Genomic DNA, 25,176 nt, shown 5'->3' with positions numbered 1-25,176 from the left:
AGATAGATAGATAGATAGATAGATAGATAGATAGATAGATAGATAGAAGCACACATAAAGATACATAGGTGTATGTACATGTGAATCCAGGATTTGATATTTCTTATTCAGTCACTTTTCAGTCATTTCTGACTGTGACTCTGTTTAAGATTTTCTTGGCAAAGACACTGGAGTGGTTTGCCATTTCCTTCTCCAGATCATTTTACAGGTGAGAAAACTGAGGCAAATAGTGTTCAGTGACTTGCCCAGTTGGTAAATATCTGAGGCTAACTTTGAACTCAGGTCCTTGTGATTCCAAGATTGTCACTCTATCCTCTGTCCTACTTAGTTGTCCTAGGATTTGATATAATAACATACAAATTAAGAGTACCTACAGAACATTCCTTTCAACTGGAATTAATTTGTGTCTTGCCTCCTTTGTGAGTACTTCTCCAACACAGCATCTATATTGGAACATTAAGAGAAAACCGTGCTGTCTACACTCCAGTCACCATGATCACCCTAACTTCCAACACTACATAAAAAATTGTCTGTTCTCCCCCCTGTAATCATCCTTGGCTCTGAGAGCCTTATTTTGTCCACACCCAAGCCTTTATCTCATTTCCTTGCCACCATTTCCAAAATAAACCACAGTTACTCTGGACATCAGCTTCACCCACACTAGAACCTTCGACTCTTCCTTTGGAACAATCATGCACTCTGATAAGTGAATTTGTCATTAATTACCTTCAAACATCCCAACCCTGCTTTATACCTACTTCACTCCTTATTAGAATTTAAGTTCCTTGATGGCAGAGCCTGATTTGTTTGGTTGTGCTTTATCCCTAGTGCTTAGCATTAATATATAACACATAATAAAGTCTTTTTTAAATTTTTTTTAATGAGCAATTGGGGTTAAGTAACTTGCTTAAGGTTACATGGCCAGTTATTTCTGGGTGTGGTGCTGAGTGTTGGAGCCCGGATTCGATCCCCAGGTCATTGCGACACTGGGGCTGGTGCTCTTACTCACTGAGCCACCTGGCTGTCCCTAACAAACTCTTAATGAATACACTATCTGGGGTATATTATTACTCCAGTTTCAAGGCACTCCTTGGGTATGCATTCCCCAAATTATATTTTACAAGCTCCCACTGCTGCAATTACTTTTAACAGAGAACCAAATATATGAAAATCAGCTCAGTTTTTTAAAAAATAAAATGGAATATTAAAGTTCAATATAGCTCCAAAACATTCCACAATAACTGGGGCACATTCTTCCACAAATATATAAAACAAAAGAGAGAATAGTAGTGTTTTACTAAAAATTGCCTTAGTGGGAATAAAATTAATTTTGAGGAGGCAGAGTCAAAATAGTGGAGAAAAGTCAGGGAGTCACCTGAGGCATCCCCAGAACCCTCTGAACAATTTTAAGTAATCTCTCAAAACAAATTCTGTAGTGGCATAACCCACAAAAGGATGGGACAAAACAATTTTTGAGCCAAAGTCAACTTAAACAGTGTAATGGCAAGCAAAGATGTAGTTAACACTTTGTTTTGGCTATTTAGTTCATGCCTTATTTCAGTTCAACTTTCTTCTGAGCCTTGCCCATGATAGGGAAGTAGAACTTGTGAACCCTAGAACCTGTGAATTCCACTTTCTGATGCAACAGGAAGGGAAGGAGCTAATGACCATACATAAGGAGAGGGCCAGTCTGGAAAAAGTAGAACTGATAAGGAAGCCTTTGTGGTGGAGAAGGAGAAAACTTATGGTACCTGTTCTGTCTGTGTGGATGTTTATTTGTGGTACTTTGTACAGGAGCCCTGGGACATTACTGGAAGCCCTGAAAGAGGATTTTTGGGTTGTCTGTTTACAGAAATGCTGGAGGAGGTCATGGGACTTCACGGATGATTTGTTTTGACCTCTTGAAACTTGTTTGTGGGTCTTTGTTGATTTCTATGCTGATGATTTGTGTTGACCTTTTGGACTTTGTTTGTGGGTCTGTGTTGATTTCACAGGCAGATAGTGAATTAATGATGGTGCCAGCAATGTGTATTAATGTTCTTTTAGCTCTGTTAAGCTTTCTCTTCCCAGAAACAGTAACTGCAAAGGACTTGAGGCAGCCCGGACACCGTGAGCTTCAATATGGAAAGGGAACTGGACAATGAACTGGATGAAGAACTGGACAAGGAGCTGGACAAGGAACTGGGAGCTGCCTTCCTTTGAAAGAAAGTGACAGTTTTCTAGTTTCAGGCAGGAGATGGGACCATGGAAGCATAACCATGGAATCTGAAAGGCAGCCTCAGGTCAAGATGAAAAGATCTCATGTTGGGTACCTAATGCTGACTGAGAAGATTATAATTTAATATGGGTGGAGAACTTTGTATCTTGGGTCCATTAAGGAGAAAAGCTTCCTTAAGGATAATTGAATTAAGAACTTACAAAATGATTGAGTTACTAAATGATTATACTATTTTTTAAACTATGTGGCAAATTTGGTGAAAATTATGTGGCCATTTTAGTGATAGATTTAGTTATGTTATAACATTGTGAATGCTGTACTTTGGTTTCTGTGAATGTTATGCCTTAATTTACTGCCGAATAAATAGAGAGTTCACTATTCTATGTAATCATAACCTTGAAGCTGTTCACAGCAGCAGTACTCTGGAAAGCTGCTTGTGCTTGGCTTTACAAAAGCTGAGCAAGAAAGATTTGTCAGAGTTGGGGGATAATGGAGCCCACCCAGTTCAGTGTAGGTCCTGCCAATGCATGGCAGGCCCCAGAAACCAGGAGCCGACCTTGGGAGAGCAGTGGGCATGTAATTGAAAAACCTAGAAAAAGAACAAATTCAAAAACCCCAATGAAATACTAAATTAGAAATACTGAAAACCAAAGGACAGATTAATAAAATTGAAATTAAGAAAACTATTAAATTATAGTTTATATAATATAGTTTATATAAATAGTTTAAATAAAACTAAGAGCTGGTTTTATGAAAAAGCCACTGCTCAACGCTTTGAGCCTGAATGAAGAGTCTATAGGCAACAGAAGAATGAGTGGATGTTATTGATCAATGAAATAGATGACTTTCAAGCATTCCTGATTTATTCATTTATTAATTAGGAGAGTTAGATAAATTATTTGCTTCACTTGTTTCGCTTAAAAACTGCTTTGTAGTTAGTACTTTGTCCTGCAATTAGTTTTGCTTAAACTGCTCTGCAATCTTATTCCCATAGGCTCTATCCCCACCTTATCCTTTTTTCATTTGTTAACCATTCCCCTAGTTTGAAATTTTACATTTTTGTTGATTTTTTAAATTTCTTTTCTTTTTTCCATAACTCTTTTCCTCTTGTTTCTGTCCTTTCCTCCTCAGCAAAAAAAAAAAAAATCATTCAGAATTTCTTCACATTCTCCTCACCTTCAATTGCTTTTGCCTTTGTTATTTTAATGTTTGCCTGTTTTCAAAGAATTTCTTTACTTTAATTTTTTTTAATTTTTTAAAATTTACTTTACTTTAAATCACTTTCATTAATTCTATTTCCTTCCTCTCTACTTTGTTATTTTTATTTAAATTATCGTTCAACATTCATTTCCCAAAGATTTGGAGTTACAGATTTCATTCCCATCTCTTCCCTACCCACCACCCTAAGACGCCAAACATACTTGTACCTTCTGTTTCTTTCACAGAGGTATGATTATTACCAAGTGCTAAGTACCTGTTTACTTGCCAGCACAAAAGGGGTCTTCCCATTATATTCTACTCCTCCAGGATCCTTGGCCTTACAATTTCAATTTAAATGACATGGATACTGGAACAAATAGAGGCACTATACTTTGTAATCCTTCTGACTATGCCATAAAGTAATGCCATGCATGAGCAGCTTTCCAGAAGAATGCTACTGTGAATAGCTTTTAAGGTTCTGATTACATAGTATAGTGAATACTCTATTCAATAAAAAATCAGAGCAAAACATTCACAGAGAATCAAGGTACAGCATTCACCATATTACAACTTTTTACAGAAAGTCACAATATAGTATTCACAACAGGTTTTCATTAAACTAGGCACATAGTTTTCACCAAAGTGGTCACTATATTTAGAACAAAGAGCAGTCATCTCAAAGTGCAATATTCAAAGTCTTCCACTCATGGGGCACACTTAACTCAACCAGTCACTTATTCAACAATCAATTACTAAGTAAAATCACAATATAGTCTCAAAGAATAATAGTCAAAGTCTTCCACTCCTGGGGTAAAGTCTTCTATTCATGGGGCACACTCAATTAACTCAATCAGTCACTTATTCAGCAATCAATTACTAAATATCATTAATCACTAAGTACAATCATTAGAGAATACACAAATTCTCCACCCCTAGGTAACTAGTAAACTACAATTTCATCATGACTGAGTACCCAGGGAGAGGTCTTTTCATCTTGACTTGGGGCTGGTTCTCAGATTCCCTGGATCCCCTTCCATGGTCCCAGATTCTACCTGGATTCACCAGACTTACAGCTGGATTCAATGGCAGACAGCTCCCAGTTCCTTGTCCAGCTCTCTGGGTAGGTCCTGCTCCACACTGAAGTTCATAGGGCCCAATCCATCTCAAATCCTTCACAATTTCTTTTCCTAGGAATTCAAGGCTCCACCAAGCCACAAACACACAGAGTCCCTGCATCCCAGGCATGTTTCCTTAGTCTTCTGCAGCTCCTTCAAAAAATCAGAATTACCTTATTCAGCCTTGGGGGAGGAGGGTCTGGGGCTTCTGGGCTCTTCTTCAACCTCCTCCTGGCAGCTGCTTCTGCCTCTGCAGTGCTCCAAGAAATTTTGACTGCCTCTCTGGGGCTTTTCTTATATACACAGCATTATCTACTTCCTGTTGCTGCCAATGCCTTCCTGTAACATCAGGAACAGGAGTTCATACCTTCTGTTTCTTTCACAGAGGTTTGATTAATTGCTAAGTGCTAAGAACCTCCTTACTTGCCAATACAAAAAGAGGTCTTCAAATTCAAATTATGTTACCATTACAATACTGAATACCCCTTACCCCAATCTGCACTCATTTATATCTCTCCTAATCCTCCCTTACTTTCTTGTAGGGCAAGATGGATTTCTATACTCTATTTCTGTATATCTTATTTCCCAGTTACATGTAAAAAAACTTTTTTTTAACAATTGTTTTTAAAACTTTGAGGTGCAGATTCTCTCCCTTCCCCCCTCCCCCACCCACTCCCACTGACAAGGCAAGCAATTCAATATAGATTATAGATGTGTAGTAAGGCAAAACCTTTCCATAGTAGTCAAACTGTAAAAGACTATATTTCCCTCTGTCCTATCCCATCCACCATTTATTCTATTTTCCTCTTTGACCCTGTCCCTTTTCAAAAGTGTTTGCTTCTAACTACTCTCTCCCTCAATTTGTCCTCCTTTCTATCAACCCCTCTCTAATCTGCTTCCACCCTACTTTCCTGAAGGGTAAGATACCCAAATAAGTGTGTATGTTATTCCCTCCTTAACCCAAATCCAATGTGATTAAGGATGACTCCCTTTCACCTTCTTGCTCTTCCCCTCCAATGTAAAAGCCTTCTCCTACTTTTTTGAGATAGTCCACACAATTCTATCTCTCCCCATCTCCTTCTCCTAATATATTCCTGTCTCACTTCTTAATTTTATTTTTATATCATCCCTTTGATGGGGGGTAATGGTAATGAACAGAGTCCCTGAATTTGGAGCCTGGAAGGAAGTCAGCAGGCCCAAGCAAACTTGGAGTCAGGATTATAAAAGTTTATTGTTATGCTTTACAGTGAGAAGGGGTTCTTAGGTACCCTGCAAACTTAAAGAAGTCACAGGTATAGTTTTAAGGAGTCAAGACAGTAAATCAGATGTCAATTATGGTAACTAGGTGAGTAAGGGTGGGATAATGGAGGAGTTAAGTAATGGTCAGTCCTTAAAGGAACATGCACTTTTAATGTCAACTGCACAGGCGTATTGCCCATAATTCACTGGGAAATAGCCCAAGGCAGGATACCTGGAGGTGTGGTTTTAGGCTTGAAATGTCACTAAGTCAGCTGGTGGTCAGGGCTGACTGAGAAGTACCTAGTCTGCCACCCACCAGTGTCATGTTTGACAAGATGGATGTTGGGAACCAAGACTAACAGGCTCAGTATGTGTATAATTGGCTAAGGAGTTAACATATAGGTAGTGCATTGAAGGATTCATAGATTCAACTGGACATTATAGTAAGGGGAGATAACATTTGCCTAATCTAAAATGTTTATAGATGTTTTAGTGAAGGATTTATAAATGTAGTTTGTTATTGTTACAAGCAGAGATTGCTGGGTAGAGTGCTGGCAGGGGGAAAGGGGAAGAGTTAATGCTCTGAGGCTGGGGACTGGGAAATGTGATTTTACAGACTGGTTTTACAAATTGATTTTACAAACTGATGTTACAAACTGATATTACAAAGATCCCAAGCACCGCATCACCTTCACATTCAACTCACCCTGTGCCCTCTGTCTATGTATACATATACATACATTTACACATACACACATACACATATATATATATAAATATATATATATAAATGTATATACATATATATGTGTATATATATGCATTTATACTCCCTTCAACTCTTCTCATAATATAAAAATTCTCATGCATTACAAACATTGTCTTTCCACATAGAAATGTAAATAGTTCAACTTTAATAACTTCCTTATGATTTCTCCATCCTGTTTACATTTTCATGATAGTCTTGATTTTTTTATTTGAAAGTCAAATTTTCTCTTCAGCTCTGTTTTTTTTTTTTTATCAAGAATGCTTGAAAGATTTCTATTTCATTGAAATACCTTATTTTCCCCTGATGTATTATACTAAGTTTTGCTGGGTAGATGATTCTTGGTTTTAATCCCACCTCTTTGATCTTCAGGGTATCATATTCCAAGCTCTTTGATCCCTTAATATAGAAGCTGTCAGATCTTTTGTTATTCTAATTGTGTTTTCACAATACTCAAATTATTTCTGACTGCTTGTAATATTTTCCCATTGGTCTGGAAACTCTGGAATTCATTTTAGAATCTTTTTCAAAAGGTGATTGGTGAATTCTTTCCATTTTTATTTTGCTCTCTGACTCTAGAATATCTGGGCAATTTTCCTTGATAATTTATTGAAAGATGATGCCTAGGTTCTTTTTTTGATCATGGCTTTCAGGTAGTCCGGTAATTTTTAAATTATCTCTTCTGAATCTATTTTCCAGGTCAGTGGTTTTCCAATGAGATATTTCACATTGCCTTCTATTTTTCACTCGTTTCAATTTGTTTTATAGCATCTTGAGTTCCCATAAATTTATTAGCTTCCATTTATTCCAACCTAATTTTGAAGGAATTATTTTCTTGAACTCCTTTTGAACTCCTTTTTCCATCTTGGAAATTTGGTTTTTTAAGGTATTCTTTTTCTCATTGACCTTTTGGACCTCTTTTGCCATTTGAGTTAGTCTATTTTTAATGTGTTATTTTCTTCACTCAAGGTGTTGACTCATTTTCAATAATTTTCTGCGTCATTCTCATTTCTCTTCCAAATTTTTCCTCTACTTCTCTTACTTGATTTTCAAAATTCTTCTTGAGCTCCTCCTTGAACTGTAACCAATACATATTTTTCTTTGAGGCTTTTGATGCAGGAGTTTTGACTTTCTTGTCTTCTTCTGTTTCTATGTTTTCATCCTCTTTGTCTCCCAAAAAAGATTCTATTGTCTGATTCTGCTTCCTCTGTTTTCTCATCATGCCAACTAATTACTTGACTTTTGAACTCTTTGCCATGGTAGAACTCTGCTTCCAGAGTGTAAAGTGCTATGTCCCAAAATGCTGGGGTTTTGTTCAGCTGTTGTCAGAGCTTTGTCGAGGCACATGCCTCAGAACTGTGAAGATGACTGCCTCTCCACTATCTCAACAAGCTCTGCAATGCTAGCACTCCTCACCCCAGGACCGCCACCCAAGACTCTGATCCAGATCCAAGCAGAGCAAAGCAAGAGAATTCTGCCTCACCAGCATCAAAGAGATTCCTGCAAATGCCCTCTGCTTGGCCCCAGGATCCCCCCCATGATCTCTAAACCTGGAGCGGTCAGTAGCAGCAACAGTTTCAGCCACTGCCATCTCCAATGCCCTGGAGGCAGGAGACATACTATGCTCTTGACTCACCCAGTTCCAGCAGAGTGCCTCACTGACCTTTTACTTTCTCTTTGGGTTCACTCTCCTAAAGTCTCCTCAGGCCAGTCTCTGCCACAGGTCCCAGCCATCATGGCTCATGTCATCAAGAAGGGCTTACACGGGACTGTTCTCCACTACCAGTCTGGTGTGATAGACGCTTCCTGTAGGCTTGCTAGGCTGCCTTCAGCAGATTTGTTTGTCTCTCTGTCACTTTGTGGGTTCTGTAGCACTTAAATTTGTTTAGAGTCTTGTTTTTTACAGATATTGGAGCAGGTACTCAAAAAAAGTTACTGCTTTTACTTTGCCATCTTGTCTGTACCCAAAATATTCCTGATCTAATAGAAAAAAATTGGAAGAGAATAGAAATTTGACTTCCAAACAAAAGACTGAAGAGAAGCATAAAAACATAAACAAGAAAGTGAAATCATAAGACATATATATGTATGCATGTATGTGTGTGTATAGAGGGCACAGGAGTTGAATATGATGGGATGATATCTTTTAAAATAAAATTAAGGAGTGAGAAGTAGGAATGCACTTGGAAAAAGGTTTTTTTAATAATAGTATACACACACACAAACACACACACACACACACACACACACACACACACACATATATATATATATATATTTGAATATTTGACTTTAAAACTTTCAATTCCAGATTCATTCCCTTCCCCCCCCTGCCACCCACCCCCACTGGGGGGACAAGCAGTTCAGTATAGGTTGTACATGTGTGGCTAATACAAAACAATAACATAGTAGATGTATTGTAAAAGACTATTTTTCCCTCCCTCCTATCCCACCTCCCACTTGTTCTATTCTCTACTTTGATCCTGTCCCTTTTCAAAAGTGGGTGCTTCCAACTTCCCTCCCCCCAGCCTGCTCTCCCTTCCATCATCCCCCCTCATATTCCTTTCCCCCCCTATTCTCCTAGAGGGTGAGATCCCCTATTTAGTGTGTATTTCCCTCCCTTCTCAAGCCAGATTCAATAGGAATAAGGTTGACCTATTCCCTTTTGCCTTCCTATTCTTCCCCTCCATTGTAACCATTTTCCCTTGCCTCTTCTGTATGAGATAGTTAGCCCCACTCTGTCTCTCCCCATCTCCTCTCATTATATTCCTCTCACCTCTTAATTTCACCTTTTAAGTATCATCCCTTCCTGTTAAATTGGTCCCGTGCCCCCTATCTATGTATACCTGTAAACGTATATACACACATTCACATATGTATTCATATGCCCGCATACCGTCATATAAAGACATATATATATTTCTAATCCCTTCAACTACTGATAAAAGTTTCATAGTTTACAATTATTGTTTTTCCATGTAGGAATGTTAATAGTTCAAATTTGGCCAGGTGGCTCAGTGAGCAAGAGCACCGGCTCCAGTGCCGGGACGACCCGGATCAAATCTGGGCCCAGACACCCAGCACCACACCCAGAAACAATAACTGGCCATGCAACCCCGAGCAAGCCACTCAACCCCAATTTCTTGAAAAAAAAATAGTTCAACTTTGATAAGTTCCTTATGATTTCTTTTCCCTGTTTACCTTCTCATGCTTCTCTTGCTTCTTGTATCTGAATGTCAAATTTTCTATTCAACTCTGGTTTTTTCAGCAAGAATGCTTAGTCCTGTATTCCACTGAATGACCATATTTTCCCCTGAAACATGATACTCAGTTTTGCTGGGTAGGTGACTCTTGGTCTTAATCCCAGCTCCCTTGAACTCCAGAACATCACATTCCAGGCCCTTCGATCCCTCAGTGTAGAAGCTGCCAGATCCTGGGTTATCCTGATTGTGTTTCCACAATATTCAAATTGTTTCTTCCTGGCTGCTTGTAATATTCTCTCCTTAATCTGGGAATTCCAGAACCTGGCTATAATATTCCTAGGAGTTTTCTTTTTGGGGTCTTTTTCAGGAGGTGATTGGTTGATTCTTTCAACCTCTATTTTGCCCTTTGGTTCTAAAACATCAGGGCAGTTTTCTTTGAGAACTTCCTGGAGGATGCTTTCTAGGTTCTTACTTTGGTCATGGCTTTCAGGTAGTCCAATAATTTTTAAATTATGTCTCCTGGATCTATTTTCCAGGTCAGTCATTTTGTCCCATGAGATATTTCACATTGCCTTCTATTCTTTCATTGGTTTGGATCTGTTTGACAGCATCTTGATTTCTCATAAAGTCATTAGCTTCCATTTGCTCCAATCTAATTCTGAAGCAATGATTCTCCTCAGTGAGCTTTTGAGATTCTTTTTCCATCTGGCAAATTCGACTTTTTAAGGCATTCTTCTCCTCATTGCCTTTTTGAGCCTCCTTTGCCATTTGAGTCAGTCTGTTTTTTAAGGTATTATTTTCTTCAGTCAGGCTGTTGACTCTCATTTCACAATTTTCTTGCATTGTTCTCATTTCTCTTCCCAATTTTTCCTCCACTTCTCTTATCTGCTTCTTAAGGTCCTCTATGGCCTGTAACCAGCTTGTATTTTCCTTTGAAGCTTTTGGTGCAGGAGTTCTGACTTCACTGTTTTCCTCCTGTTCCATGCCTTGCTCCTTCTTATCCCCCAAACAGGAGTATAATGTTGGAATCTTCTGTCTGCTTTGTTTCCTTTGCCTGCTCATTTTGCCACTCAATGATTTGACTTTTGGGCTTTTTGCCACAGTAGGACTCTGCCACCAGACAGGGGAGTTTTCGTCCCAAACGCTGGGGTTTTCTCAGCTGCCGGAGGTATTAGATGGGTGCCCTCTCTGAGGTCTCCACATGCTATGGCAAGCTGGTCACACACCCCAGGACCTCCACCCTATACTGCAATCCAGATCCAAGCAGGTTAAAGCAAGAGCGATGACCCCTCAGACTGGTGCTTGTTCCCCCTACACTCTGCAGGCCAGGAGCTGAAGCCACCACGTGGAGCTGGCAGGCTGTGCTGGCATCTCAGCGGTTTCTCGCCCCGGGGGTAAAAGCCACGCACTCCCACTTCCTGGGTCCCAAAGTCCAGACTGCACTGGCCTCTCACCTTGTCCTTCGCATCTATGTGTTGATAAATCTGGAACCGGCCACAGCTGCTGCTGATCTGGAGTCCCTCTGGCTGGCGGCTGGTCAGGCCCACCCTGGGGCTAAAGCCTCGGGGTAGGGTTGGGCTCATCTCCCAGAGTGCTGCACTGGCCGATTCTTTCTGGCCTGCCGGGCTTTCCTCAGTGGGAGGTTAGCTTCTCTGTGTCATTTTGTGGGTTCTGCAGCTCCAAAGTTTGTTTAGATTCCCCTTTTTACATGGATTGGGGAGGGTGGAAGCTGGAGCCACGGGAAGGTCGTGCTTCTACTCAGCCATCTTGGCTCTGCCCCCCCCCCCCACACACACACTTGGAAAAAGTTAAAGGGAAAGGTAGAATGGGGGTAAATTCTCTCACATAAAAGAGACAAGGAAGATCTATTACAATGGAAGGGAAGATAGGAGAGTTGGTGGGATATGCTTGAACCTTACTCTCACTGGAAGTGACTCAATGAGGGAACAACATACATACTCAATTGGATATAAAAAATATATATTTACCTTACGGGAAAATAAGAAGAAAAGGGGACCCAAAAGCGGTGGAGGGACTGCTCAGAGACGGAATGGTGGATTGGGGTCAGCAAGTCAGTAAGTAGATTGGCTAATAGGAATGAAAAGGAGAATGATAAATGTCAGAGGGAATGTGGGAATATGGAGACATTCATGGACTGTTGGTGCAGTTATCTGTTTCACACATTATGTAGGAAAATTTGGAACTATTCCCAAATAATAATAGCAGCTCTTTTCTGGTGGTAAGCCAGAAGCACCCAAAGAAACTCAAGGCTTACTCCCTGAAGAAGATTCAAAATTTGAAGAATTCCCAAAGGGTAGTAGCCTGAAAAAGTCCTGAAGGAGGACCAGTGAAGACTCAAGCTCTTAAGAGAGTTAAGATTCTCACAGCTCTGTCCCACCCCAAAGAAAGAGAGGGTCTTCATATCTACCGAGAAAGGGAGTTTAACACTAATTGGTTTTGGAAGAGGACTAAATTTGAAGGTCAGCTTAAACAAAAACCAGAGAAGATATACATAAGAGAATAGGAAAATATATCTGTAGTGGCAAGCACCCTGACATCCCCAGGATGCCTGCCAACACAGGTTCTTAGATCTGCTTTTCTAAAGGAAAGCAACTCCAAATGGATTAAGAATCTTGCTTTAATACAACATGTCATTTACCTAGTTCAGGGGGAAAAGGTCAGCACCCCAAACTTCAGAAGCTTAGGTTGAGGTTTATGTGTGTTTGTTTGGTTTTACTTGTCATGTCCAGAATCTTGCAAAGATTGTATACATTAGATACTAAATAAAAGCTTGTTGCCTTAAGTTAAATGTGCCCTATTGAGATTCATCTCTGTTTCAGTATTTTATTTGCACATTACATGATCAACAAAACTAAAACCTTACTTTTAGAATTCTGAACAAAATGAGTAATGGACAGGTATGCTCTTTAAATATATCCCATGGGGCTTTTGCTTAAATAAAGCAACTTGACCTAGATATCTTCCAATTTATTTTTGATCATTATTAGGTTGAGTGTATCCTTACCAAGATTGCTTTGGTAATAAATATAAAAAAATCAAACACAGTGTCTTTCCAAATTACCTCTAGTGTTGCAATTCAGCAATATTGCCCAAAATGCCTATTTGTTAGTACTGCTGAATACACAAAGTGTTGGAGATAGTCAGAAAGAGCTCTATTCAAATCCCATCTCTGACAACTATTAGCTATATGATCAAAACCACATCACTTAATGTCTTTGAGGTTCAATTCTCTCCTCTGTAAAACAGAAAAAAAATGGCATAGATATGCAATCCTCCATAGTATTATTATGAGAAACAAAGATGGTTATGAACTTTAAATGCCTTACAAACTCTAAAATGCTATATAAATTCGCTTATTATTTTTAAATTTGATTACAATCTAAGGATTGGTTAATGCTAAGTTCATAGTGCATGAACAATATCTTCCTGATAACAATTATCATCAAGGCTTTGTGTATTGGCTTTCTAGAATTGAACATGGAGAGCCCTTTTCCCTTCCAAATTTAGGGAATGCTCAAATTGTTTTCTGTTTTGGTAATGAAAAACCTGAGCCACAACTGAGTGTATATAAAAAAGGGCTTAAATGGATGAAAACTCTCTCTTACCTAGTTGTGAATAAGAAAGAACTAATATAACATTCCACGAAGAGAGATAGGTACTTGGCATTAGAGATGTAATGTTTAGGAAATATGCCTATGAAACCTTACAACATTTTTTTTTCCTATAATTTTTCTAAGTGATTTTTCAATTTTTTTTCTAAATGTGTTGTTTTACTAGAGTTATTTTTCCAACAACATTTGTAAAACCTCATCACTCTCTTTTCTATGCCCACTTATATAGTATTTCAATACTTTAATGCAACTATTTGTCAAAATGATAGCAATTATTGGAAATGGAAATGCCCTCTACTTAGCAAAGACATCTCACAAAATGGAGTTTACACTTGCAGTCTCAGTAGACAAAGAAGCACAAAGATGAAAAGGCAGCTAGGACTGTTGGGTTGTCAGTTAATGTGTATGCTCTAGATTTGTGGAGTTAATTCCAAGAGTTGTAGAGCTGCCCAGGCTTTCATGTCCATTCACTAATATTTAGTACCTAATGCTCTATAAATGAATAGTTATGTGGTAAACCTTGTCGCTGGACCACTAAATGTTGAAAGTAAATCGCAGCATATAACTCACATACATTTCAGTGAGATTTATTGAAGGATATGAGTTATTGCAGAGATGAATTTCAGTCAGTCAAATCTCAAATGGATAGTAAATGCTAGAATATAAATGCTGCTCAAAGATTCCTCAGGTACTCCAAGATAAAAGGCATACATCTCTCAGTCTGCATATCCAAAATTGAATCAATTATCTTCTTCAAAAAAACCCTCACCTCTTCCAAACTTTCATATTATTTTTGAAGGTACCACCTCCCCAGGCTTACAAATAAATATTATTCTTGACTCCTCACTCTCTCTCATGTACCATATCCAATCTATTGACAAGAATTATGGATTTTACCTTTCTAAGATTACTTCCATTTGTCTCTTCTCTCCTCTGACTATCCTCATTACACTAACCTCATTGAAGGCCCACATTTTCTCATGCCTGAACTACCACAATAGCCTGATTGTTGGTATTTCAGCCACAAGTGTCTTTCCACTTCAGTCCATCCTCAACTCAGGTATCAATGTGATTTTCCCAAAATTCAGATCTAACCATGATGTCCTTATTCTTCTCACCCTCCCACCTCCATTCAGGATGTTCTATTGGCTCCCTATTGCCTCCAGGATTAAATATAAAATCATTTGGTTGGCATTCAAAGTCCTTCACAAACTGCCCCTCTCATGCCTTTCCAGTTTTCTTATACTTTACACAACTCATACACTCTTTGTTCAGTGATCCTGGCCCCTTCCTTTTCCTTGAATGAAACATTTCATTTCCTGACCATAACCACTGTTATTATATGCTCATGTCCCCATGTCTGAAATGTTCTCCTTCCATATCCCTGCCTCCTGATGTCTTTGGCTTCCTTCAAGTCCCAGGTAAATCCAACCTTCTACAAGAAATGTTTCCAAAACTTTTCTATTAACTTCCTTCTAATGGATATTTCCATTTTACCATGTATATACCTTTTTGTCACATAGTTGTTTACATGTAATCATCTGTATCAGACTGTAAATTCTTCAAAGGCAAGGACTGCCTTTTGTCTTTTTTTTTTTGTATCCCCAGCACTTAGCATAGTGTCTGGCACATAGCAGGCTCTTAAAAATGTTTATTTCTACTTAACCCACTGTGTCAGTCTTTTCTTCATCAACATGACTGTATCTATATGAGTCTTGTGAGATATATTTAACAGCAATGCTATTTTAAAGTGGATTGATAGTTCTACAATGATAAATCCTTGATTCTGGCCTCAGTCCTTATCAATAAGGATCCCTGATCTTCAAATGTACTTGAAGATTTATGAATGATAATTGATCAGGTGCCTGAACTAATGGACAATTTTTTTTTCCTGAGAGCTAATTGGCCAGAGCATATGTATTAGATAGTCTTTTCTATACTCATTATTAGTTTGTGCTCTTCAGTGGCCTCAGATGAATGAACCTGCTTTCTGGGTAAAAAAAAAATTGATGGACTGGCTCCTATAATTATCCTAAGGATTAAATATTGTCAGTGTTATTTTCAGGTAGTGGTAATTCTAGGATGGGCTGACTTCTCTGTTTAGATTATATTAAATATCCTGAGAATGACCTTGACAGGACCAATAGTTTTCTTCTAGTATGTTGATTGGGAGGGGGAGGGGATGAGAGAGAGGAGAGAATTGTTTGCAGAAATTAAAAGAGAGTAGAAACAGGACTTCCATGAAGCTCTGGCTCCCACCTCCTCCAATTCATGTAAAAAATGACTCTAGACAAACTTTGGAGCTACAGAACCCACAAAATGACACAGAGAAGCTTACCTCCTGCTGAGGACAGCCCAGCAGGCTGGCAGGAAGCCACCAGCACAGCACTCTGGGAGCTGAGCCAAGCACTATGTAAGCCCAAGGTTTCAGCCCGCCAGATGGAGGGCCTTCGGAACACCAGCAGCTGTGGTGGTTTCCAGAATTATCAACACATAGATGCTAAGGACAAAGTGAGAAGTCAGTGCAGTTTGGATTTGGGACCTGGGAATTCCTGAGTAATGATCCAGCCTTTGCCCCCAGGGGGAGAATCGGCTGAGGCTCCATGGCTGTGAAGCCACCCACCTTACGGCTGCTTCAGAGCTCCTTGTGTGCAGATTGTATGAGGACCAAGGAAATATCTGAGGGGTAATAGCTCTTGCTTTAACTTGCTTGGATCTCAATTGCTGTCTAGGGTGAAGGTCCTGGGGTGCATGTGTAGTCTGTGAGAGCGTGTGGAGGCTTCAGATACAGCATCCAAAAATAACTCCAGCAGCTGCAAAAACCCCAGCATTTGGAATAAAGCCCCCATTTCTGGTAGCAGAGTTCTACTGTGGCAAAAGTTTCAAAAGTCAAGAATTTGAATGGCAACATGAGCAAGCAAAGGAAGCAAAGTAAAAAGAGCAATCCAACCTTACACAACTATTTGGGGGACAAAAAATGTATCAAAGCATGGAATGGGAGCAAGACAATGAAGTCAGAAGTTCTGCACCAAAAGTTCCCAAGAAAAATATGATCTGGTTACAGGCCATAGAGGAACTTAAGAAGGATTTTGAAAACCCAAAAAGAGAAGTGGAGGAAAAATTGGGAGGAGAAATGAGAAAAATGCAATAAAATTATAAAATGAGAATCAACAAACTTACTGAAGAAAATAACGCCTTAAAAAAATAGACTAACTCAGATGGCAAAAGAGGCTCAACAAACCCAATGAGGAGAATGCCTTAAAAAGCTGAATTTGCCAGATGTAAAAAGTATCTCAAAAGCTCACTGAAGAGAATCATTGCTTCAGAATTAGATTAGAGCAAATGGAAGCTAGTGACTTCATGAGAAATCAAGATACTATTAAACAGATCCAAAAAATAAAAAAAAAATAGAAGGCAATGTGAAATATCTCATTGGGAAAACCACTGACCTGGGAAATAGATCAGAAGAGATACTTTAAAAATTATTGGAATACCTGAAAGCCATGATCAAAAAAATAACCTAGAAATCATCCTTCAAGAAATTCTCAAGGAAAATTGCCCTGATGTTTCAGAACCAGAGGGCAAAAAAGAGTTTGAAAGAATTCACCAATCACCTCTTATAAAAGATCCCAAAAAGAAAATTCCTAGGAATATTATAGCCAGGTTCCAGAATACCCAGATCAAAGAGAAAATATTACAAGCATCCACAAAGAAATAATTTCAATTTTGTGGAAACACAATCATGTTTACTCAGGGCCTGTCATCTTTTAGAGTGAGGGATTGAAGGGCTTGGAATATGATATTCTGGGAATCAAAGGAACTGGCATTAAAACCAAGAACCACCTACTCAGCAAAACCGAGTATCATGTTTCAGGAGAAAATGTTGTTATTCAGTGAAACAGAGGACTTTCAAGCATTCTTGATGAAAAAACCAGAGCTGAAGAGAATATTTGACATTCAGGTACAAGAAGCAAGAGAATCATGAGAAGGTAAACAGGCAAAAGCAATCATAAGGAACTTATCAAAGTTGAAATCCTTATATTCCTACATGGAAAAATGATAATTATAACTTATGAAATTTTTCTCAGCATGAGAATAGTTGAAGGGAATAGAAATGTGTGTGTGTATATGTATATATAGGTATGTATGTATAGAAATAGAATAGTAATAGAAATATATATATATATATATACATATATAGATAGATATAGGAGTATATATGGTTGTATGAATACATATGTAAGTGTGTGTGTATATACATATACATATATATATATATATGTCTACAGTTATACATAGACAGAGGGCACAGGACCAAGTGAATAGGGAGGGATGATACTTAAAAGGTGAAATTAAGATTTTAGAGAGGAATATAATGAGAGGAGATGGGGAGAGACATTGGGATAAAGTATCTCCTATAGAAAAGGTAAGGGAAAATGTTTACAATGGAGGGGAAGAACAGGAAGGCAAAAGGAAATTGGTAAGCCCTATTTCCATTGAATTTGGCTTAGGGAGGGAATGATATACACACTAAATAGGGTTTCTCACCATACAGGAGAGTAGAGAGGTAGGGGAAGAGAGGGAGGATAATGGAAGGGAGGGCAGGTTGGATGGGAGGGAAGTTGGAAGCACCCAATTTTGAAAAGGGACAGGATCAAAGTAGAGAATAGAACAAGTGGGAGGTGGGATAGGAGGGAGGGAAATATAGTCAGTCTTGCACAGTATATCCACTCTGGAAATGTTTTACATACCTACACATGTACAACCTATATGAATTGCTTATCTTCCCAGTGAGGGTGGGTGACAAGGGAGCAAGGGAAGGAATCTGGAATCTAAAGTTTTAAAATCAAATACTTAAAAATATATGCACATATTATTATTTTGCATGTAACTGGGAATGAGATATACAGGCACTGAAGCACAGAGATCCACAGTGCCCTACTGGAAAATTGAAGAGGGATTGGGGGAAGACATTGGAGAGGGCAGATTGAGGGAGGAGATATTCAGTGGAATCGCTGTTTTGGGATGGTGGGTAGGGAAAAATGGGGAGAAAATATGTAACTCAAAATCTTGTGAAAATGAATGATGTAAACTAAAAAATAAATAAGAGAGGAATATTCTTTTTTAAATCAGAAAAGAAGGAATCAGGGCCTTGGTGAGGAGGAAGACTACCTCATTCTCAAAGACTGAAAGAAAGGAAGAGGAGGTCAAGGGAAATTCAAGTATAGAATTAGGAAGAAGTGGGATGTCACAAAGAATGATCAAAGACATTAGAGTGGAAAGTGAGGATTTTTTTTATTAATGTGTTTGTTTGCTTTTAGTTTACAGGATTCAATTCAACAATTCCTTGAGTTTCACATTTTGTCCCCCTCCCTCCCCTTCCCCCCATTGTGGCATATAGTCAAGTATAGGATCTATAAATACTTTCACATTAAACATTAGTCAGGTTATAAGGATGGATTGTACCAGCTGGAATGAAAAATGGTAAAGAGGACATAAAACCAAATAAGAGAAGGAAAAAGATCAGGTATTTTGCTTCCACCTAGATATAAACTTAGTTCTTTCTAGTTCTTTCTCTGGATGCACATATTTCTCTCCATCATGAGCCTTTTGGGATTGACTTATATCACTGCATTGCTGAGAAGATTCCAGACTATCAAAGTTGGTTATCACACATACGTTGTGTCTGTAATTGTGTAAAAATTTCTCCTGGTTCTACTCTTCTCACTTGGCATCAGTTTGTATAAGCCTCTCCAGATAAATATGAAGACTTGTCTGCTCCTCATTTCTTATAGCACAATAGTATTCCATAACATGCATATACCACAACTTGTTCAGCCATTCCCCAAATTGATGGGCACCCCCTTAATTTCCATAAAATTGTGTTTTTTTTAATTAAGCAATTGGGGTTAAGTAACTTGCTCAAGGTTACATGGCCAGTTATTTCTGGGTGTGGTGCTAAGTGTAGGAGCCCGGATTCAGTCCCCAAGTAATCCCAACACTGGAGCTGGCGCTCTAACTCCCTGTGCTACCTGGCCTCCCCGGAAAAAAATCTTAAAAATTTTTTTTCTCTCCATTCTTTAATAGATGCAAGGCTAGCAACCTTATTGTTTCAAATAGGAATATGAAGCCCAATATTTGCAGTTATTTTCTTATCTATATGAAAAACTAGAGCCTATAGAGGGGAAAAAAGAATATACTGTTACTTAAATCTTCAACTGTGCAAGCATTCATGTTATTTCTTTGAATCCCTATCATCCAAACTTATAGAAGCAGGAAAGTCTGCCCTCTTTTTTAGGAAACCAAAGTAAAAAGTTATAAAGCAATGTGTTCTGACCTTTCCCTCTATATATATACCAACCAAATCATCAGCAGTTACAGGTTGTCCTTTGTTGTCACTGGCCACCACCATTCTCACCAGACAATTCTTCCTATCTTGCAGACTATCTGTTAATGTCAAAGCAATCATGATCTCATTTGGGACAGCAATGTCAAACTGGGCCTGAAGTAGAAAAAGCAACATCACTTTGTAATCACAGATGTGACTTTCCACAGTGTTATTAAAAGAAAAATGGTTTATACTGAGCCATAAGAATAAAAATGATGCATGCAAAAAAAAGAAATTAAAAGAAAAAATTTGTTGGCAATTTTGAAAAGCAAATTTACTAAGCTATAAGTAGTAATACTTAAAAGAAGGCCATTTACTCAACATGTAAGTGGAAAGATCACTGTAACGGAATTTTATAAAATGGTAGTTATATTTGCTGTTTCAGTAGAGAAAGACACAATTGAAGAAGCAGCTGGGACTTACATTTTGATATCTGGCTTAACAAAAACTATGTATGTTTTAACTGAAACATCACAAAGAAGATGTGCTTCTAGAGCAATGAAAGTGTGGACAATCTCCCTTTCTTCTCTTTCTCCCATCTTTCTAATATTCCTGTATATTCACTTTTTTAATAGAAATTTCCTAGTCATTCCTCTGGGCATTTACCCTGGTCTCCAAATATTGCTTATTTTCCTTCCCATTGGAAATTTTATTTTTGTGACTTCAGTTTTTCCTTTTTGAGAATGTCACAACTGTTTGGGGCTGACTTTCCTTGCAGAATTTAATTCTAGGTTATAACACCTAGCATTCCTCTGAACATGTCTGTTCTCTCTTGTAACAATAATGCAATATTCAAAACACCCAGAGTGGTTATGAATATGCTGGTATAGTTGTGAATCACAAAATGTAAAAGTCTCTCCACATGGAGGATAGAATCAAAGCCTTTATTTAAATACCAGAAAATGGAGTCCCAGAACCAGAAAGGAAAGTCATTACAGTAAGCACAAAATTGGTACACACAGTTAATGCAGTGAACACCCACATTCCCAAGCCTTCAAAACCAAACAGGATCCCTCAAGCAAGGATCCTCCTCTGTAACTCACCATAGCTCCTCAGCCTGGTTCTAGGAAGCTCTCAGCAGAAATTCTGAGAAGAAAGGTGTCAGCAGAAACTCTAGCCTCCAGATGCTCACTGAGAGAAATTCTTGCTCTCTCAGCTTGGGTTTCTCTTTATATAAGGTATTAGTTCCTCCCTGTTTTGCCCCTTCCTGTTATATCAGCAACTTTCTCCCAAGGTGTTAACTACTTCTGTGTTAATTAAATAGCTTAAACCAGGTGTTAATTTGAAACAAGGTGCTAAGTACCTACTTGCTAATACAAAGGGGCATGGAAGATCTTCAAATTCCATTAATATTATAATTCGAAGTCTAGGATGCATAGAAAGTTATGCCTAGATTTCCTTCCCTTCTGTATCACATTACATAAAAAGTAGTCATGATTTCCATACAAAATTTCATTTCTACTATAGTTTCCATTTTTTTCCTTTTAGTAAGAAACATATCCAAAATAGAATTCTCCCCTTGAGTCCTATGACATTTTCATGATGAAATTGTATTTAAAGAAGTCAAGAAATATGCTTTTGGTAAATGTCTAGATAATTTAAATCTTCCACCATAAGTACAGCATTCCTCTATTCCAGTGTCATGCTCTGTTTTCCAAACTCCTCATTTATTTCCTCTTTCTGTTCATATCATCAATAATATGTTCAAAAGACACTTGTTTCTTCCTTTATTAATAATTACCCAAATTCTTTCCACTATACTCCTCTACTACCTCCTTCCAAATTTCTTTACATGGATTTATTTTTTTAATATACAGTGCAAATCTCCACCCCACTTTTATCTGTATTATTTCTTTTACATAGATGTTTACATCCAGTTCAATATTCCAGTGATAGGTGTTAGTTGGAAAAAAAGCAGTGATATTAATATGGTCAAATTTGCCATGTTTCATTAAGAACTCTAGTTCCTCTTTACTGCTACCTAACCTGCTCATTTTTGCATACACACTTAAGGCCAGGAGTTTCTGTCTCCTGTGAACTTCTAAGAATCTCCAAAGTAAAGTATTTCCATTTGTTTCCCCACAATCTAAGAAGAAAATCCAGAGACTTACTGGACTTCAGCTTTTGGAGAACCCACATTCCCCAATGTGTTATCTTGATGGCCCCTGATTACTAAGTAGTCCCAATGTCTGTCTTTTTCAAGTCAGACTGCAGCACTGGCTGATTCAGATATGGTTGTCCAACAGTCTCTACCACTGGATTTAGTGCCTATGCTTCTGCAAGTCTGTTTATAAAGACCAGGATGAATGGAGACTTTGGCAGATACCAAAAATTAGCTAGAAGAAGTGACTGTTGGTTTTCTTAAGTTCCAAATTCTACACAACAACCTTTAACTATGTGACTTTAAAAATGGTTTCTTGCCTGTTACTTATCCCTTGTTGCTATTAAAAAAAAAAGATGACACAAAGACTTACAATCACCCTTTGCCCAGAATTACTTCTTTTCGTTTACATGATATGAGTAGGTAACTTTAATAAGAAAGGTTCAGCAAAGGCAACATCCATTGCTAAAGAGAAATTATATATTAAAAAAATTAACTTTCTTGATTCCTTTTTGGTATTATTTTATATTTTTATAAACAAGTAGTAAATAAGCCACAGACTGAGACCTATAGTTCAGACCCTAGAATTCTTCCTCTGAAATACCCATTGGGATCGACCTAATGGACTAGACTATGTTCCTGGGAATACATTTTTTACAAGATGACTCCATCTGCTGAGATAGGCCTGCACAAGTGAACTTCAGTTACCACTGAAAGAAAGAAGACATCCTTGGTTTTTTTTTTATTTAATTTAATTTTTGTTATATTTTACAGACATTATTAGGTTTAGAACCCCTGTTTTTGTGAAAGAATGGAATCATTTTCTAAGAAAACAAATGACCATATGAAACAACTATGATTCTGAAAGAATCTAAAATTTAAAAAGCTAAAAGGAGTTTTGAATGAACTAAAAACCTCATGTTACTGAATTTTCACTCAAAAAGAAAGACCCTATCCAACAGTTTTTGTGTCAGGTCAAGAGAGTTTGAGGCATAATTAAGGGAGCAGAGATATAGACCCTAAAACATTCTTTCTATGACTGAATGTCTACATAATAATAGCCAGGAATGAGATGTTGCCAGATCTTAAACTACCATGAGCTGGTTATAAAATTATTAGTGTGAGCATTGTGCAAATGTTGCAAAAATCAATGCTCAATTTATTGTTTTGTGGAATGTTTAGACTTAATAAGTTAAGAGAGAAAATTTAAAATGATGATTAAGCTATTTCATGCTATTGTCCCTTCTCACCCAGCTAGTTGTTAAAATATTTACCAGCACATGACTACATAATATCTCTTGTAGTACTGTACCCAGTATGAGCTTGGATCTTTATTTGAATATAGGTCATGAGTTCCTAGAATGCTGGTACCTATAGATTTGCCTAGAATAAACTAGGTTTACTTTTTTTTAAAACTTTTCAGAAATGTAAACTGGGATAAGCTTAGCCTGATGATCTAAAAACCTTTAATCATTTTTAGGTACTCTCACCGTTCTTTGAGAACTTTTGTCAGGTTTTGTTAGTTTTTAAGTTAATTTAATTTTAATTTTTATTGTTCATTTGTTTTAAGTGAAAATTGAGTTTGGCCTTCATTTACATTCCCTAGAAATTGTAGGGAACTCTGGAAAAATTGCAGGTAATCCCCAACATTGAACCAGGTCTACATGTCAATCGAGAGCAATGTCTCAGTCTGCCTGTACCTCGTATTGGTTTATTAAAATAGCATTTTTTATTCAATGCAGCCCAAAGCAGAAGTGCCCCTCAAGTCTAGGTAATATTTTTGTCTTTTTTGATTTTAGAATAACATAGTTTCTCCAGTTATGTCTATTTTTACTATCGCTCTATCTGAGGTCATAGTTGACACCTCTACTTTTTGAGTTCACTCAATATATTAAAAAATCTGTTCTAGCTCCTCAATTAAACTGTGGCAATCCTTGTATTTCAAAGTCTATGTTTTCTTCTTTAATTGATTTTATTATCCACTTTTGTTTCTTTAATGGATGATTCCATCCTAATCACATTATGATTGCTAATTGTGTATTTCTTTCCATCATATCATCTTACACTTTTTTCTTTTTTTTTAACCACCTAGCTTCTTCTTTACAAAGAACAACAAACTGATGAAAGAATGATCAACACTAGTGATCTGCATTTGAAATTGTCTCTTTCCCCATCACTGCCCCTCCCATCTTCCCTTCCCCCAGATTTTAAATGCTATTGGTTTGTACAGTTTCTCTTATTTTAATGGATTTTTTATGGTTTGCCATCCAAAATTTGTCTTTTTTTTTCTTGTACCCATTCTTTTTTTTTTACTCTCCCTTTTAAGACCCATTCTCCTACTTCTCTATTCCTTTCTACTTGCCTCTTGAATTGAATATATTATGATGCCAAGCTGTTTGCATATATGTCTTCAACTCCTTTTTTTCTGGATCAGATAACAGTGATGTTCAAATGATGCCCTTTCCTCCACCCCATTCTCCATGTTTGTATACTCTTCTCTACCTCAATTATAAGACACAGTAGATCCCATCCTCCTTTTCTTTTTTTAGTTCATCCATTTCCGTTTTTCTTTCTTGTTTTAAGAAAACAAAATATAACATAATGATTTTTATTATCATGTTTTATTTTATCTCATGATTCTTTTAGATATTCTGATTGCGAAGGGATACTTCTATTTTCTCTACTTTTAGACACTCAACATCATTTATCCCCATTCTATTTGTTCTTCTTTTTTTCTCTTTCTCCTTTGTTTGTATTTCAACAATTCTACTCAGCTTTAGTCACTTCATTAGAAAATGCCATATCTAGAAAAGGTTCATTTTTTGGCTGAATAAGTTATTCTTCATTGAAGGTCCTTTATTTTTTGCATTTTGCTAAATAGTATTACAAGAATTCCACTCTTTTATAATTGTTTCAAAAGGATTTTGTGAAGAAAAAAAAATAAATCTAACCTTGTGAAAGGTTATTTAAGGCACAGCCCTCTCATAAAGAAGTTTGTTGCTGAAGTACTAAGAGAAATAGTTATATGTGGCATAGAAATATACGCAATTGATGTATACACCAGGACTGTTCTATAATATGGAGCTAATATTCCTTATCTAAACATAGACAGTGAGATTTTTATTTTTTTCCTTTGTTCATGTCTGTCACGTCCAACTCTTTCTGACTGCGTTTGAAGTTTTCTTGAAAAAGATACTAGAGTTGTGCATCTTTACCTTCTACAGCTTATTTTATGGATTAGGAACTGAAGCAAACTGGGTTAAATAACTTGCCCACTGTCACATAGTGGATGAGTGTCTGTGACTGGATTGTCA

The sequence above is a fragment of the Petaurus breviceps genome, unplaced genomic scaffold, assembly GCF_028583685.1.
Source record: "Petaurus breviceps papuanus isolate PSGF00001 unplaced genomic scaffold, PetGlider_PUasm1.0 175, whole genome shotgun sequence".
Lineage (NCBI taxonomy): Eukaryota > Metazoa > Chordata > Mammalia > Diprotodontia > Petauridae > Petaurus > Petaurus breviceps.
The sequence above is the reverse complement of the archived record's forward strand: the minus strand, read 5'-3'. Positions refer to the sequence as shown.